Source organism: Stomoxys calcitrans, chromosome 1 (assembly GCF_963082655.1).
Source record: "Stomoxys calcitrans chromosome 1, idStoCalc2.1, whole genome shotgun sequence".
Classification (NCBI taxonomy): Eukaryota; Metazoa; Arthropoda; class Insecta; order Diptera; family Muscidae; genus Stomoxys; species Stomoxys calcitrans.
Genome location: NC_081552.1, coordinates 241953683 through 241971479, shown reverse-complemented (window position 1 = coordinate 241971479; position 17797 = coordinate 241953683). Strand labels below are relative to the sequence as shown.

The window sequence follows — 17797 nt, the reverse complement described above, 5'->3', positions numbered from 1 at the left end:
TTCTGGACGTTTGAGAGACTTAGTCAACAAAATTTTACACTTTCTAAAACACTTCTTGGTCTGGTAACCAGACGCAGGGCCAAGTTTTCACAATCTTCACAAATTACTCGATGAAATGCCCAAAAGCCGTCGGCGAATTTTTCCCAAATTCATCATCGAAAGGATATGCGGGTTTGTCGATGAGGGTTTCCCGTTCCCAAAAAAAAGAATCGGCCTTTGATGGTCCAAACAGCTAACATCAATCTCAAACAAAGCTAGTCCAGCCAGGCGAATGGGGATCAACCAAAAAAAAGGTTAAAAGTTCCAAAAAAAAAAATTGCAGCAGGAGCAGTCAAGATGCAATAGTAAAAGGCTCCAATAAGTGCAGCAGAAAAAAAATATATTGCTGAACAAAAAAAATCAAAAAGAAAAAAAAGCAAAAAAAACAACAAAAAAATAGAATCTAAAAAAAAAATCATTAGCGACGGGATTCAATAGTCTCACCCCTTAAATGGCTCCAGAAAATTTATTGAAATAGACAATTTCACTGAGCCTAACTTCTATTTATAAAATAAAAAGCCTTGGAAATAATGCGCTAATTCAGCTAATTTTCGTTAATTTGTTGCGGGAACTGCGTATACGTATACGTACTAAAAACCAATACAAAAATAAAACCTTCCTCAACACAATCAAGCCAATGCTAATATGGATCTCAAGGCCCAGATCAAGCCCCACGGAGGTCCTATACAAGCACTTGGAGAAAAACCACAACTCCGACAGACCCACCCACACTATAGGAATAGCCTAGCGGTTAGTGACGTCGCCTTGCAATCCGGAAGCCCAGGTTCGAATCCCGGACCGGTCGAAATAAATTTTATTGTTCTAACGCCTGATGTTATTCAAACGCGTGAAAAAAAAAATAAAAAAAATAGAAAATAAGAAAAAATAGAACAAAATTTGTAGCTAAATTGTAGCAAAAAAAATATAAAGCAGAAAGCAGAAAACCAGCGACAAGTCACCCTACAAATGAGTGCTAAACATTGTACAAGTCATTGTGTAATATTTCAGTTCATTCGGATAAGAATTGCGCCTTGTAGGGGCTCAAGAAGCAAAATCAGGAGATTAGTTTATATGGGAGCTGTATCAAGCTATCGATCGATTCAGATTATATTACACACGTATGTTGAAGGTCATGAGAGAAGCCATTGTACTAAATTTCTGCAAAATCGGATGAGAATTGCGCCCTCTAGAGGTTCAAGAAGTCAAGATCCCAGATCGGTTTATATGGCATCTATATCAGGTTCTATACCGATTTACGTCATACTCAACACATCAACATACCAAAACACCTAATGCAAAATTTCAGCCAAATCGGATGAGAATTGCCCGCTCTATTAGCTCAAGAAGTCAAGATCCAAGATCGGTTTATATGGCAGCTATATCAGGATATAAACCGAATTAAATGATACTTAGCACAGTTGTCAAAAGTTATACCAAAACACCACGTGCAAAATTTCAGCTAAATCGGACAAGAATTGCGCCCTCTAGAGGCTCAGAAAGTCAAGACCCAAGATCGGTTTATATGGCAGCTATATCAAAACATGGACCAATGAAAACCAATTTTTTTTTTCAAAAATGTTTAAAATTCAAAATATTTGAAAAAATTGCTACGTCAATTATGAATGTACTAGCATATGCCCGATCGCTTCGCTGCCCGATGGAAGCTTTAGCTTTATCCGCAAAGACTGAACAGAAAGTTTTAGTGCCCAAATGTACCGAATTAAAAAAAAAAAAAACAAGTAAAAGCGTGGTAAGTTCGGCCGGGCCGAATCTTACATACCATCCACCATGGATCGCATTTGTCGAGTTCTTTTCCCGGGGTCTCTTCTTCGGTCCGTTTTGGACCACAATTAAATTATATGTTGGAGACCTGTGTAAAATGTCAGCCAATTCGAACAAGGATTGCGCCCTTTGGGGGCTCAAGAAGTAAAATAGAGAGATCGATTTATGTGGGAGCTGTATCAGGCTATAGACCGATTCACACCATAATAAACACGTATGTTGATGGTCATGACATGGATCCGTCGTACAAAATTTCAGCCAAATCGGATGATAATTGCGACCTCTAGAGGCTCAAGAAGTCAAGATCCCAGATCGTTTTATATGACAGCTATATCAGGTTATGAACCAATTTGAACCTTATTTGGCACAGTTGTTGAAAGGAAGAAAAAAATACGTCATGCAAAATTTCAGCCAAATCGGATAGGAATTGCGCCCTCTAGAAGCTCAAGAAGTCAAGTCCCCAGATCTGTTTGTATGACAGCTATATCAGGTTTTGGACGGATTTAAACCATATTTGGCACAGTTGTTAGATGTCATAACAAAACACGTCGTGCAAAATTTCATTCCAATCGGATAAGAATTGCGCACTCTAGAGGCTCAAGAAGTCAAGACCGAAGATCGGTTTATATGGCAGCTATATCAAAACATGGACCGATACGGCTTATTTACAATACCAACCGACCTACTCTAATAAGAAGTATTTGTGCAAAATTTCAAGCGGCGTGCTTTACTCCTTCGGAAGTTAGCGTGCTTGCGACAGACAGACGGACGGAGAGACGGACGGACATGGCAAGTTCGACATAAAATTTCACGACGATCAAGAATATATATACTTTATGGGGTCTCAGACGAATATTTCGAGTAGTTACAATCAGAATGACGTAATTAGTATACCCCCCATCTTATGGTGGAGGGTATAAAAATAAAAAATAATTAAATAAGGTAGATTCCCTTTATTCTAAAATGAGAGCAAAATACTTAGAAATATTATTTGATTGCGTTTTAATCATGTTTCTCATGGTTTGTTATCTATCCCCTAACTAATATATAAAAATTAATTTGTGTTTGTTTGTTTGTTTGTATATTTGGTTTATATGGCAGCTATATCAGGCTATCAGCTGATTGCAAGCGTACTAAGCTCAATTGTTAGAAGTTATAACATAACACCTCATGCAAAATTTCAGCCAAATAAGATAAGAATTGTGCCTTATTGTGGCTCAAGAACTCAAGACCCGAGATCGGTTTATATGGCAGCTATACTAAAACATGGGCCGATATAGCCTATTAACAATCCCAACCGACCTACACAAATAAGAAGTATTGGGTTGCCCAAAAAGTAATTGTCGGTAATATATTGCCGGTATTGGTAATATCGGTATCGGTAATATACAATAGTAGTAATATAGTCGGCGTTGACAAATTTTTTCAACGGCTTGTGACTCTGTAATTGCATTCTTTCTTCTGTCAGTTATCAGCTGTTACTTTGAGCTTGCTTTAGAAAAAAAGTGCGCGAAATTTTGTTTACATTTGTTTGTTTGGCGTCAATTTTAATATGGGTACCACATGTATTGAAAGAAATTCATTCAAACCGAATCAACGCTTGTGATATGCACCTTAAACGCAATGAATTCGATCAGTTTTTAAAACGAATCATAACTGGAGATGAAAAATGGATTGTTTACAACAACGTTAGTCGAAAACGATCATGGTCCAAGCATGGTGAACCAGCTCAAACCACTTCAAAAGCTGATATCCACCAAAAAAAGGTTATGCTGTCTGTTTGGTGGGATTGGAAGGGTGTGGTATATTTTGAGCTGCTTCCAAGGAACCAAACGATTAATTCGGATGTTCACTGTCAACAATTGGACAAATTGAATATAGCCATCAAGGAGAAGCGACCAGAATTGGTCAATCGTAAAGGTGTCATATTCCACCAGGACAACGCACACATCTTTGGTCACTCGCCACAAACTGAGTGAGCTTGGCTGGGAACTTTTGATGCATCCACCATATAGCCCTGACCTTGCACCATATAGCCCTGACCTTGCACCATCAGACTACCATTTATTTCGATCTTTGCGGAACTCCTTAAATGGTAAAACTTTCGGCAATGATGAGGCTATAAAATCGCACTTGGTTCAGTTTATTGCAGATAAAGCCCAGAAGTTCTATGAGCGTGGAATACTAAATTTGCCAGGAAGATGGCAAAAGCTTATCGAACAAAATGGCAATTATATATCTGATTAAAGTTCATTCTAAGTTTTATTAAAAATGCATTTACTTTCTTTTAAAAAATCCGCAATTACTTTTTAGGCAACCCAATATTTGTGCAAAATTTCAAGCGACTGGCATTACTCCTTCAAAAGTTAGCGTGCTTTCGACAGACAGACGGACGGACATGGCTAAATCAACCTAAAATGTCACGACGAATAAGAATATATATACTTTATGGGGTCCTAGTCGAATATTTCGAGGAGTTGCAAACAGAATGACGAAATTAGTATACCCCCATCCCATGGTGGAGGGTATAAAAATGATGTCTAAGTATTTGCGGGTCGCCCTAACCGCAAAAAGCAGCCCAAATAGAAATTTTACTCGATCATAGTGTAGCGTAAACAGTCACGTTTTTTATGGCAACTAGGGAATACAACCCTGCGCTACCACCATATGTTACCTCCACATACAAATGCGACCACTACAACGACACTTCAAAGAAACATATGTTTTTTGTTTTTGCTATTTTAGAAAAGCAATTTTCATGATGGTTCCTCGTTGGACTTGATGGCTTGGGGGAACCATGATGGTCAGTATGTGGAGGATGACAGTTTCTTTTTCGATTGGACCTTGGCAGCAGACGGAGGTGGAGCCATCAGTAAATATAAAAAAGAATTAAACACAAGTGAATTAGCAAAAGAAAATTTAATGTGTTTATTGAGCGGTGTCACAGAATAAACAAAGTGGTGAAAACTAAAGGAATAATTTAAAACAAATGTAAAGTTTTAGTGAACATCTTAAAGCTATAGAAAAAGTTACAAATATAAGGCAAAATTCTAAAAACCGTATATATGTGTATATATATATATATATTTATGAAAATTTTACAATGATTTAAAATAACTTGAAAAATAAAAGAATAAAAGAAATCGGAAAGCTTAAAGCTTAAAGAAAGTAAAGCTGTAAAAAACACTGAAAAGAAATAGAAAAGAAATCAGATCATATAATGTAAAATTTAAAGCTAAAAACTTAAGTCTAAAAATAAAAGCGAAAGTCAAGACTCCTCCACCTCCACTGCCACACGTATAAAAGACTACAGCTGCTGCAATTGGCATATCCACAACTCCTGTCGCTACTCCACCGAGGGACCTAGACGCTGTCGCATACCCCAGTGTCCATAAGGTAGTCCAAAAAGTTTCTCTGACCATAAACAGACAGGCATACAGACGGTTGACTCTCGACGGATTTATTTTTGTTAAAAAAAAGTTTTTTCTGTAAAAAAAAAGTGAAAAAAGGAAATTAGGTAGGGACAACATCGAGCTTTTTTTTATTACTTACCCTTTGGTTGGGTTCTATAGAGTAACCTAAGCATGAGCTCATAGTTAGGTTAGGTAGTGGATAGTAGAGGATATTTCCTTGCCCATTAGCCAATGTTGACCTTACGGTGCTGAGAAAGCAGCACATCAGAAAACCCCTAGAAAATAATAAAAGAAAAAAACTTTTTTAGACAAGAACTGACTGCGACATATACACTTAAACACGACAATACTTACCAAAGACTAGACGGACGGACGGACAAACGAGAACCTAAAAGGGACCCTATTGGCCGCAGAGGCTGCCACCAGGACCACAATACCCGGGGACTCCATTGGATTTTATCCGGAACAGTCGCCAGTAGAACCAGGAACCTGAAAGCCTTAAATTTAGCTTGAAAAATAATTTTGCTAATTTTGATCCAAACTACTGTTTTTGCTTAAAGTAAATTGTTTTACGAAAAATTTGTTAGTCTTGATAACTTGAATTTTAATTTCTTAACTACCTTTTCTTTGGTCATTACAAGTTTAGTTATAAATGTCAAAATTGAGAGTATCAGGGAGGTTGTGACCTCCAAATAAAGCAGTACCGAATTTTGTACGAATGTTAGAATGAAATATTTTTGGTTTTTTTTTCTTTCCCATGAAGGGATAGAAGACTAAAGAAAGGGGAAGGAATGGTGTAATGAACAGGTGAGTAAGCTTTTGGGGTACTCCGATTTAGTGGGCCACGGGAGTACCATGGTTTGGGGAGGGTTAGGCCGAGGCATGCCATGGAAGACCGGCATGCCAGCGAACCGATAAAGACATTTTTCCTGTGTGTTTAATTTCAAGTGTTTACGTACCCGCTGTATTTGTCCATCCACAAGCTGGTTGATTTTAGTTTTTTTTGTCCCTCCTTTTTGGCAATAGGTGTTGGCAAAGAACCGCGCCCCATCCACTGAGCCACAGCCGGAGCTCAACCGCCAGCAGCCAGCGCCCGCCAGCATCAATTGCCACTCCAGAGAAAAGGTGGAGCGACCTCCTATGGGGGTACGTGACAAGAAAATGGCGCCCGCAACATGGGGCCTGAGAGATCAGGCTTACCACGTCATTATAGTTTCAATCGTTCCATGTTTGTTTCATATTTTCCGCCCATGTAAGCCCCCGGTGATGGGTTAAGGGAAGCTGAAACCGTGAGTCTCATGGAGGAATTCATGAAACTTACATGGATACAATTATAGCAGAGTATTTTCCTAATCCATGAAGGAGGCGTAAGTCACGGCTTAACGGGATCCAAGTCCCGATGGTCGTTTGCGACGTTTCTAGGGAGCGAAGAATGCATTAAAATAAAACAAGTAAAAGCGTGCTAAGTTCGGCCGGGCCGAATCTTATATACCCTCCACCATGGATCGCATTTGTCGAGTTCTTTTCCCGGCATCTCTTCTTAGGCAAAAAAAGGATATAAGAAAAGATTTGCTCTGCTATTAGAGCGATATCAAGATATGGTCCGGTTTGGACCACAATTAAATTATATGTTGGAGACCTGTGTAAAATGTCAGCCAATTCGAATAAGAATTGCGCCCTTTGTGGGCTCAAGAGCTGTGGGAGCTGTATCGGCCTATAGACCGATTCAGACCATAATAAACACGTATGTTAATGGTCATGAGAGAATCCGTCGTACAAAATTTCAGGCAAATCGGATAATAATTGCGACCTCTAGAAGCTCAAGATGTCAAGATCCCAGATCGGTTTATATGGCAGCTATATCAGGTTATAAACCGACTTGTACTTTATTTGACATAGTTGTTAAAAGTAACAATAAAAAACGTCTTGCGAAATTACAGCCAAATCGGATAGAAATTGAGCCCTCTAGAAGCTCAAGAAGTCAAGTCCCCAGATCTGTTTATATAACAGCTATATCAGGTTATGAACCGATTTGAACCATATTTGGCACAGTTGTTGGATAGTATAACAAAATACTACGTGCCAAAATTCATTCAAATTGGATAAGAATTGCGCCCTCTAGAGGCTCAAGAAGTCAAGACCCAAGATCGGTTTATATGACAGCTAAATAAGGTTATGGACCGATTTGAACCATACTTGGCACAGTTGTTGGATATCATAACAAAACACGTCGTGCAAAATTTCATTCCAATCGGATAAGAATTGCGCACTCTAGAGGCTCAAGAAGTCAAGACCCCAGATCGGTTTATATGGCAGCTATATCAGGTTATGGACCGATTTGAACCATACTTGGCACAGTTGTTGGATATCATAACAAACCACGTCGTGCAAAATTTCATTCCAATCGGATAAGAATTGCGCACTCTAGAGGCTGAAGAAGTCAAGACCCAAGATCGGTTTATATGGCAGCTATATCAAGTTATGGTCCGATTTAAACCATACTTGGCACAGTTGTTGGATATCATAACAAAACAAGTCGTGCAAAATTTCATCCCAATCGGATAAGAATTGCGCACTCTAGAGGCTCAAGGAGTCAAGACCCAAGATCGGTTTATATGGCAGCTATATCAAAACATGGACCGATATGGCCCATTTACAATACCAACCGACCTACACTAATAAGAAGTATTTGTGCAAAATTTCAAGTGGCTAGCTTAACTCCTTCGGAAGTTAGCGTGCTTTCGACAGACAGACGGACGGACGGACGGACGGACGGACGGACAGACGGACGGACATGGCTAGATCGACATAAAATGTCACGACGATCAAGAATATATATACTTTATGGGGTCTCAGACGAATATTTCGAGTAGTTACAAACAGAATGACGAAATTAGTATACCCCCCATCTTATGGTGGAGGGTATAAAAATAGTTTTAGATTCAATAGCCAAAATTGTATTTGCCTACCTTGCCGTCCGTTTTCCTTCTTGTTGTTTAAGCAAATGCCAAACCAAGAAAGGCCTGCATGGTAACGTTATAGATGTCCTTCAGTGACCTTTGGTTTCTCGTTAAGGGGGCAAATTCAATCCCATTATTACCTTTTGTTTTATTAATGTTAGCGGAACGTAACCTTGGAAAGAAAAGAGAAGAAATTAAGTTATTTTGGAGGACATTCAATTTCTACTTTATTTGTCTTTATTGGTTTACCTTGTATACACCTGTTTGTAAATTACGCCATTCACATTCCTTTCCTTGTATTTAGGCATAGCATATCAGTTTAAACTGTAGGATTTATGTGCGTGTTTTTTTTTCTAAAAATATAAAAGATATATTATTTTTTTTTCAGTCATAATTAATTAATAAACTAAATGGTAAGGACTAGAGCAAATAGCTACGAAGAGGGGGGATTAGGTCCCATCTGTTCTAACATGGCAGCAACAGCAACAACAAACACAACAACAACGATGCTAACAACCACAACGACCACAGCAGGAGCTAGCACAACCGCAACAATGATAGTGCCCGCTAATATAGTGTCATCGGCAGTTTCAAGCCCAGCACAGTCAGTCGTTGGTGCGTCAATCTCAGCAATAAAAGAGACATCTCCAGAGACCCCAAATTTTGGCAGTATAACCGCGCAAAATATATACAGAGACATCCCGCAAAATGGACCGCAAGCGAATAATGTAGCCACCGACAGATTGGCCCAAGGTACCGACAACCATTTAGAGGATGTAATTGACTCGGCTACTGGCTTAGGTCAAATAGAGCTTATACGGATACTGGACGAGAGGCTCAGAAGATTGGTGCCACAACTAGTCCAGGAAAGTTTGACGAATGGCGCTGTACAATCATAGTATCAAAATCCGCGGGTGTCCAATCAACCACCACAAAATCCCACATCCATGCCAAATGCACGCGTGTTTCCATACACAGAGCGAGCACGACAAGTACCTCTGGAAACAATAATACCACAGAGCAACCATAGCCACCAGCCACAAATTTCCAATTTGTTACCGCAGCAGATGGCGAGTCACAGACAGCCCAGACAGTACCACAACGGGAATGAGCAGACATGGCGACTGCCTCCACAATCAGGTGCTCCACCAATACCATACCCACATCTTTCTACTGTGTCGCACACATCTTTCGAAAAGTGGACATGGAAAAATGGAAGCTGAAATTTAATGGCACATCCAAATCCATTACAGCTGAAGATTTCATATTTAGATTGGAGCAATTGAAAGCAGATCATGAATGCGATGAAGACGAGGTGCTAGTAAAGTTCCCGCAACTTCTAGAGGGACCAGCAGAGGACTGGTACTGGATGTAACGACGATTGGGGCGAGTTCATAGCTTTGAGGCGCTAAAAGAGGCATTCCTGTCTCAGTTCAGGAAATTTGAGAGTGATTTCGACGTGCAGCGGCGTATGATGGATAGAAGACAAGGTCCACAGGAGCCTTTTAAAGATTTCTATAATGCGATGCTGCGTTTGCGATACCAGCAACGAGAGCCAATGAGCGAAAACATGCTGGTGGAGATGATGAAAGGTAACTTGAAACCGGTTTTGGCAGCTTTGGTGTTCCCAATTCGCATGTATGGCCTGCAACACTTTCGTGAAGAATGCAGAAAGGCCGAAACAATGTTGGCAAATCAAAGGCAAGCAAACCAGGGACATAGGCAGCAGTTTGCTCCACGAGTCCATGCCATCGAGGCGGATGAGCCACAAGAATTTGAAGTTTAGGTTGAAAGAATATTACTACTGGCCTAATATGAGGCTCAGGTCAGACTTTTCGTTCAGAAGTGCCAAGTGTGCAAAGAGGCTAAGCCGAATAATCAGCCAATGCGTCAGCCGATGGGGGCAATGGTAGAAATCAGTCGTCTTTTTCAGAAAATATACATTGATTTTTTGGGCCCTTATGTACGCTCTAAGGCAGGAAACTGCTACATTTTTATTGTCTTAGACCACCTGACCAAATATATTTTATTGAAACCAATGGGAAAGGCAACCGCTCGAAATGTTATTAGATTTCTTGAGCAAGAAGTTTTCCACAAATTTGGTGTGCCCGAAACGATCTTATCCGACGATGGGAAACAATTTACTGGGAAAGATTTCGCGGCGTTTATAGAGGCTTACGGTATAGTCCATATGAAAACGGGACTCTATTCACCTCAAGCTAACGCATCAGAACGCGTTAATCAATCTATATTGGCGGCCATTCGTTCATACTTGCAGGAGGATCAAAGGGATTAGGACCAAAACTTGTCTGCAATCGAGTGCGCATTGCGGTCATCGGTGCATTCTTCAATAGGCATGACACCTTATTTTGCTCTTTTTGGAACCAGTATGATTACGCACGGCAGCGTTTATAGGCTGGCCAGACAATTAGACTCGTTGAAGGACCCAGAGTTTAGTGCTTTACCAAAATCGAACCATTTGGAATTAGTGAGGGAAGAGGTCAGGAAAAGGTTAAAGAAGAATTACCGCGATAGGGCTAGCAAATACAACATTCGTGCCAGAAGAGTCAGGTTTTTCCCAGGTCAAGAGGTTTATCGACGTAACCATCAATTGAGCGACTTCGGTAGAAATATCAACGCAAATCGCAACAAGAAATATATAAAGTGTCGAATAGTTAAAGCAGTCGGAAAGTGCTTATATGAGATTGAAGATCTAAAAGGGAAATCATTGGGCGTTTACCATGCTAAGGACCTAAAGCAGTAAATATCTTCTAGCTACCAATGCGTCCGATAAAGCAAATTGCAAATTTTACCCATGGACATTCCACTAAGGAAGGGGGGCTGACTTCTCACATATCAGTGAGTGTAGTCCGATTCAAGTTTAAACTCGATGATAAGAGGCTTTTCTTTGTATAGACGAGTCTGAACGGCGTGCCGCAGTGCGACACCTCTTTGAAGAGAAGTTTTACATAGCATAGTACCTCACAAATGTAGGCCTCGGCGTTCCGATAAAAAGTTAATAAAAATTGAAATCAGTGACTTACCGTTTTAGCTATAAGTTGAATTCCATCACAGGGGCCCAAGGTCCATAGGTATTAGCCAGTAGTGTAGGAAGCTATAGGATAAGAGAAAAATGAATTAGGATTTGGGTTATCTTTTGAATTTATAGTAATGGATACTTAGCTTAAGTTTTAGGAGGCACAAAATTTTTGGATCCAGTCTTGAAGTTTTTTTTTGTTGCCTTGAGCTGCTATGTAGGCTAAGCCGTTTATTTGCAGCTGTTTCAAATTGCTTCCATAAGAGCCGTCTTGCAATTAATATCCCATCGTCGGCAAGCGGTGAAGAATGTGTGTGTGTAGGATGATTATATATACCTAGAGGTTTGGGACTTTATACTTACCGTTCGACTTACCTGAATTATCCGTCGGGGACTGAGAGCGACGATACTCGTGGTCTTACGCAGTCGCGAGTGCGGGGCCGCCAGGAGTGTTCCAGTGGTGTAATGTGCACAGGGGTTAGAACGGGGTAGTGCCATTTCTCTCCAGGATATCACTCAACCACGATAGAGCCTCATATCAACCTCGCAATGGGTGACCCGTCTTTCTATTACTATGGCATCTTGGACATGGAGCGAGGGATGCCGTGGTGAGTGCAAGTAGGTGGCTGAGAGGAGTAATAAAGAATACGCCGTGGCGTATTATTTATTTGACACTTACCAGTTCATCTGCCCTGGGCGCATTATGTCGCTGGTCCACGTCTGGTATGGTCTGTGCTCTCAAGCGAAGCGGCCGATGCGAGTTTGGTGTGGTTGCAGCATCTGGAAAGAGAACCAAGAAGAAAGTTTGTTTAGTCAAAATGCATTGTTTTTTTTTGCTAAAATTGTTTATTATTTTAAGATTTTCTTTTGGTTTGATGTTTTTAAATTTTGTTTGAGGAATTTTTGTTTTTATACCCTCCACCATAGGATGGGGGGTATACTAATTTCGTCATTGTGTTTGTAACTACTCGAAATATTCGTCTAAGACCCCATAAAGTATATATATTCTTGATCGTCGTGACATTTTATGTCGATCTAGCCATGTCCGTCCGTCCGTCTGTCTGTCTGTCGAAAGCACGCTAACTTCCGAAGGAGTAAAGCTAGCCGCTTGAAATTTTGCACAAATACTTCTTATTAGTGTAGGTCGGTTGGTATTGTAAATGGGCCATATCGGTCCATGTTTTGATATAGCTGCCATATAAACCGATCTTGGGTCTTGAATTCTTGAGCCTCTAGAGTGCGCAATTCTTATCCGATTAGCATGAAATTTTGCACGACATGTTTTGTTATGATATCCAACAAGTGTGCCAAGTATGGTTCAAATCGGTTCATAAACTGATATAGCTGTCATATAAACAGATCTGGGGACTTGACTTCTTGAGCTTCTAGAGGGCGCAATTCGTATCTGATTTGGCTGAAATTTTGCATGACGTTTTTTATTTTTTCTTTCAACAACTGTGTCAAATAAGGTATAAATCGGTTGATAACCTGATATAGCTGCCATATAAACCGATCTTGGGTCTTGACTTCTTGAGCCTCTAGAGGTCGCAATTATTATCCGATTTGCCTGAAATTTTGTACGATGGATCCTCTCTTGACCATTAACATACGTGTTTATTATGGTCTGAATCTGTTTATAGCCCGATACAGCTCCCATATAAATCGATCTCTCTATTTTACTTCTTGAGCCCCCAAAGGGCGCAATTCTTACTCGAATTGGCTGACATTCTACACAGGTCTCCAACATATAATTTAATTGTGGTCTAAACCGGATCATATCTTTATATCGCTCAATAGCAGAGCAAATTTTTTCTTATATCACTTTTTGCCTAAGAAGAGATGTGGGGAAAAGAACTCGACAAATGCGCTCCATGGTGGAGGGTATATATAAGATTCGGCCCGGCCGAACTTAGCACGCTTTTACTTGTTATTTTTGAAATTTAGAATTTTGAGGAATTTTTGCTTTTGAATCTCATTTTATTTTTATCTTTGGGAGCTTCGTAGTTTTTTTAGATTCTTGTTTTTTTTTTTGTTATTTAAAATTTTTCTGATTTAAATTAGCGGCTTGTTATTTTCACTTATTTGACTAAATGAAAATAGACTTTAATTTTATTTATATTGTTTTTTTTTAACATTTTTAACTTTGGTGTTTGTATTTTTAATGAAATAATTCTTTTATTTCACATTAATTTCATTCAAATATTTTAGCTTTGGGTTCGGAAAATTTCCTTTTGTATATTTATTTTTTTTTTTATTTCGAAAATTTCTAATTTTCCTTTTTCATTTCCTTTAATTTTTTGTGTTTACACAATTTTTATAAATTTTTTTTTATTTTTTTTTTCCTTTTTCCAAGTTGAGTTTTTACCTTGATTTTACTTTAACTTTCTCACAACACTTTCGCTTTGCGTTCATTGAACTTTAAATGATTCACAGCTTTTTATTATCGTTCTGTTTCTTTCGATCGGTTTGAACCACAAGAAGAAGAGAGTGTTAACACCTGTTCTATGTTTGCATTACATTAGTCACATGACACACACACATTTTCCGCAATTGTTTATGTTGGTTTCTCCCACTTCACTTTTTGCGGAGTAATTTGTCTTGCCACTCAGTTTGGTTTTAGCACCCCCACCTCCATTCATTTGAGTGGTTTACAGATGATGGTAGGGATACCGTAAAGTCATACGCATTTAAAGTCACACACACTTGCACATCAAAATAAACCGTTTTTTTTTGCTTGAAATTTTTTAGTTTGAGTTTTTTTGTAGGTTACGTTTTGCAAAACCACATGTGATTTGTACATAACCATTTAAATTTATTTTTCTGCCAATTTTCACTCTTTGTTTTGAAAATTCCGTTTTTTTTTACTTTTTCTATTAATTCTTTGTCCGGCATTATTTACTGGCCGGTGTCTGTTATTTTAGTTTACCGCCGTTTGGTTCCATTCACACACACACAGCACCGTATAACAATTTTTGTATTATAATTCACTTTTTCATAGGAATTCCTCCACGGCCGGCATATAATTTTTTCTATGTATTTTTATTTTTTTATTTGCATTTCATTTTTACCGCGTTTTGTTAAACAAAAACAATTTTTTATTTTTTTTTTGTTTAGTAATTCGTTCATTCATTTTTTATACACACACACACGCACACACGTAAAGTTTACCGCACTTTTTTGGTTTTTTTTGGACGCACCTTGTAATTTTTTTATACCCACCACCGAAGGATGGGGGTATATTCATTTTGTCATTCCGTTTGCAACACATCGAAATATCCATTTCCGACCCTATAAAGTATATATATTCTTGATCAGCGTGAAAATCTAAGACGATCTAGACATGTCCGTCCGTCTGTCCGTCTGTCTGTTGAAATCACGCTACAGCCTTTAAAAATAGAGATATTGAGCTGAAATTTTGCACAGATTCTTTTTTTGTCCATAAGCAGGTTAAGTTAGAAGATGGGCTATATCGGACTATATCTTGATATAGCCCCCATATAGACCGATCCGCCGATTTGGGGTCTTAGGCCCATAAAAGCCACATTTATTATCCGATTTTGCTGAAATTTGGGACAGTGAGTTGTGTTAGGCCCCTCGACATCCTTCGTCAATTTGGCTCAGATCGGTCCAGATTTGGATATAGCTGCCATATAGACCGATCCTCAGATTTAGGTCTTAGGCCCATACAAGCCACATTTTATATCCGATTTGGATGAAAATTGACACATTGAGTTGTGTTAGGCCCTTCAACATTCTTCGTCAATTTGGCCGAGATCGGTCCAGATTTGGATATAGCTGCCATATAGACCGATCCTCCAATTTATGGTCTTAGGCCCATAAAAGCCACACTTATATTCCGATTTCGCTGAAATTTGGGACAGTGAGTTGCGTTGAGCCCTTCGATATCCTTCGTAAATTTGGCTCAGATCGGTCCAAATTTGGATATAGCTGCCATATACACCGATCCTCCGATTTATGGTCTTAGGCCCATAAAAGCCACATTTATTATCCGATTTTGCTAAAATTTCGGAGAGTGAGTTGCGTTGAGTCCTTCGACATCCTTCGTCAATTTGGCCCAGATCGGTCCAGATTTGGATATAGCTGCCATATAGACCGATCTCTCGATTTAAGGTTTTGGGCCCATAAAAAGCGCATTTATTGTCCAATGCCGCCGAAATTTGGGACAATGACTTGTGTTGGGCCCTTCGATATTTGTCTTCAATTTGGCTCAGATCGGTCCAGATTTGGATATAGCTGCCATATAGACCGATCTCTCGGTTGAACAATGACTTGTACTTATAAGCATTTGGTCTAAATCTGATGATATCTATAGAGCTGCTATGTGGCATAAGGTATGCATTTTTGACTGGATTTTGACGAAATGTGGTTCACATATATACCCGAGGTGGTGGGTATCCAAAGTTCGGCCCGGCCGAACTTAACGCCTTCTTACTTGTTTATTCAAAGCATTTTATATGCTTATTTTATTTTTATACCCACCACCGAAGGATGGGGGTATATTCATTTTGTCATTCCGTTTGCAACACATCGAAATATCCATTTCCGACCCTATAAAGTATATATATTCTTGATCAGCGTAAAAATCTAAGACGATCTAGACATGTCCGTCCGTCTGTCCGTCTGTCTGTTGAAATCACGCTACAGCCTTTAAAAATAGAGATATTGAGCTGAAATTTTGCACAGATTCTTTTTTTGTCCATAAGCAGGTTAAGTTCGAAGATGGGCTATATCGGACTATATCTTGATATAGCCCCCATATAGACCGATCCGCCGATTTAGGGTCTTATGGCAATAAAAGCCACATTTATTATCCGATTTTGCTGAAATTTGGGACAATGAGTTGTGTTAGGCCATTCAACATCCTTCGTCAATTTGGCTCTGATCGGTCCAGATTTGGATATAGCTGCCATATAGACCGATCCTCCGATTTAGGGTCTTAGGCCCATAAAAGCCACATTTATTAACCGATTTTGCTGAAATTTGGGACAATGAGTTGTGTTAGGCCCTTCGACATCCTTCGTCAATTTGGTCCAGATCGGTCCAGATTTGGATATACCTGCCATATAGACCGATCCACCGATTTGGGGTCTTAGGCCCACAAAAGCCACATTTATTATCCGATTTTGATGAAATTCGGGACAGTGAATTGTGTTAGGCCCGTCGACATCCTCCGTCAATTTGGCTCAGATCGGTCCAGATTTGGATATAGCTGCCATATAGACCGATCCTCCGATTTATGGTGTTAGGCCCATAAAACCTATATTTATTATCCAATTTTGCTGAAATTTGGGACAATGAGTTGTGTTAGCCCTTCGACATCTTTCTTTAATTTGGTCCAGATCGGTTCATATTTGGATATATCTGCCATACAGACAGATTTCTTTATTTATGGTTTTGGGCCCATAAAATGCTCATTTATTGTCCGATGTCGCCGAAATTTGGACAGTGAGTTAGGTTAAGGGCCTTGACATACTCCTGTAATATCGCACAGATCGGTCCAGATTTGGATGTAGCTGCAATATAGACCGATATCTCGATTTAAAGTCTTGGCCCCATAAAAGCGCATTTATTATCCGATTTCGCCGAAATTTGGGACAGTGCTTTGTATTAGGCTCTTCCACATTTTTTTGCAACTTGGCCCAAATCGGTCCAGATTCGGATATAGCTGCCATATAGAGCGATATCTCTATTTAAAGTCTTGGCCCCATAAAAGGCGCATTTATAATCTGATTTCACTGAAGTTTAACACAGTGTCTTACATTAGGCTTTTCGACATCGATGTCGGATATAGTTCAGATCGGTTTATTTTTAGATATAGCTAGTGTACTTATTAGTATATGGTCCAAATCGGAACTTATTTTGATATAACTGATATGGGACATAAGGTATGCAATTTTCACCGAATTTTGATGAAAGATGGTTTACATATATACCCGAGGTGGTGGGTATCCAAAGTTCGGCCCGGCCGAACTTAACGCCTTTTTACTTGTTTATTTTTCTTTTTTTGTTTCACAATATTTATTTTTACCACTTTTACTTACCTTTAATTTAATTGCTTATTCAGCATATTTTTTCCGTCCGTCCGCTTTATTGATATGAAGTTAATTTGACCAAGGTATGTCTAAGGAAGGTATAACTGGTTAATCGAGTACCGGGTAGGTACTACTCGACTCAAGGTATACTTGTAGCTCAAGGTATATTTATTGAGGAAGAATTAAATTTTCTTAAGGGGCCTGCACCCGCTGAGATAGGTTTGACTAAAGGTACGTTCACACGTTTTGCCACAATATACACTGCGAGAGATTTGTTTTTCCCTCCCATCCTATGAGAGTGATGTCTAAAGGATGGTTGGGTTTGTAGCGTGTCACCCTATGTCTGATTGGAGTAGAGCGACATCTGGTTTTGAACAGTCACATTTTTTATGGCAACTAGGGAATACAACCCTGCGCTACCACCATATGTTACCTCCACATACAAATGCCACCACTACAACGACACTTCAAAGAAACATATGTTTTTTGTTTTTGCTATTTTGGAAAAGCACA

General features: G+C 39.3%; 1 long non-coding RNA gene across 1 annotated transcript; it reads right to left on the bottom strand.

Annotated features, from left to right (window-relative positions):
- Nucleotides 1-4666: 4666 nt before the first annotated feature.
- Nucleotides 4667-17375, bottom strand: LOC106094711 (uncharacterized). The gene is made up of 8 exons (XR_009396561.1): nucleotides 17294-17375; nucleotides 11239-12011; nucleotides 8444-8547; nucleotides 8204-8366; nucleotides 6194-6652; nucleotides 5589-5723; nucleotides 5374-5509; nucleotides 4667-5307 (listed from the first exon to the last, which is right to left on the bottom strand). It is a non-coding gene; the product is annotated as an uncharacterized LOC106094711 (long non-coding RNA).
- Nucleotides 17376-17797: the final 422 nt, after the last annotated feature.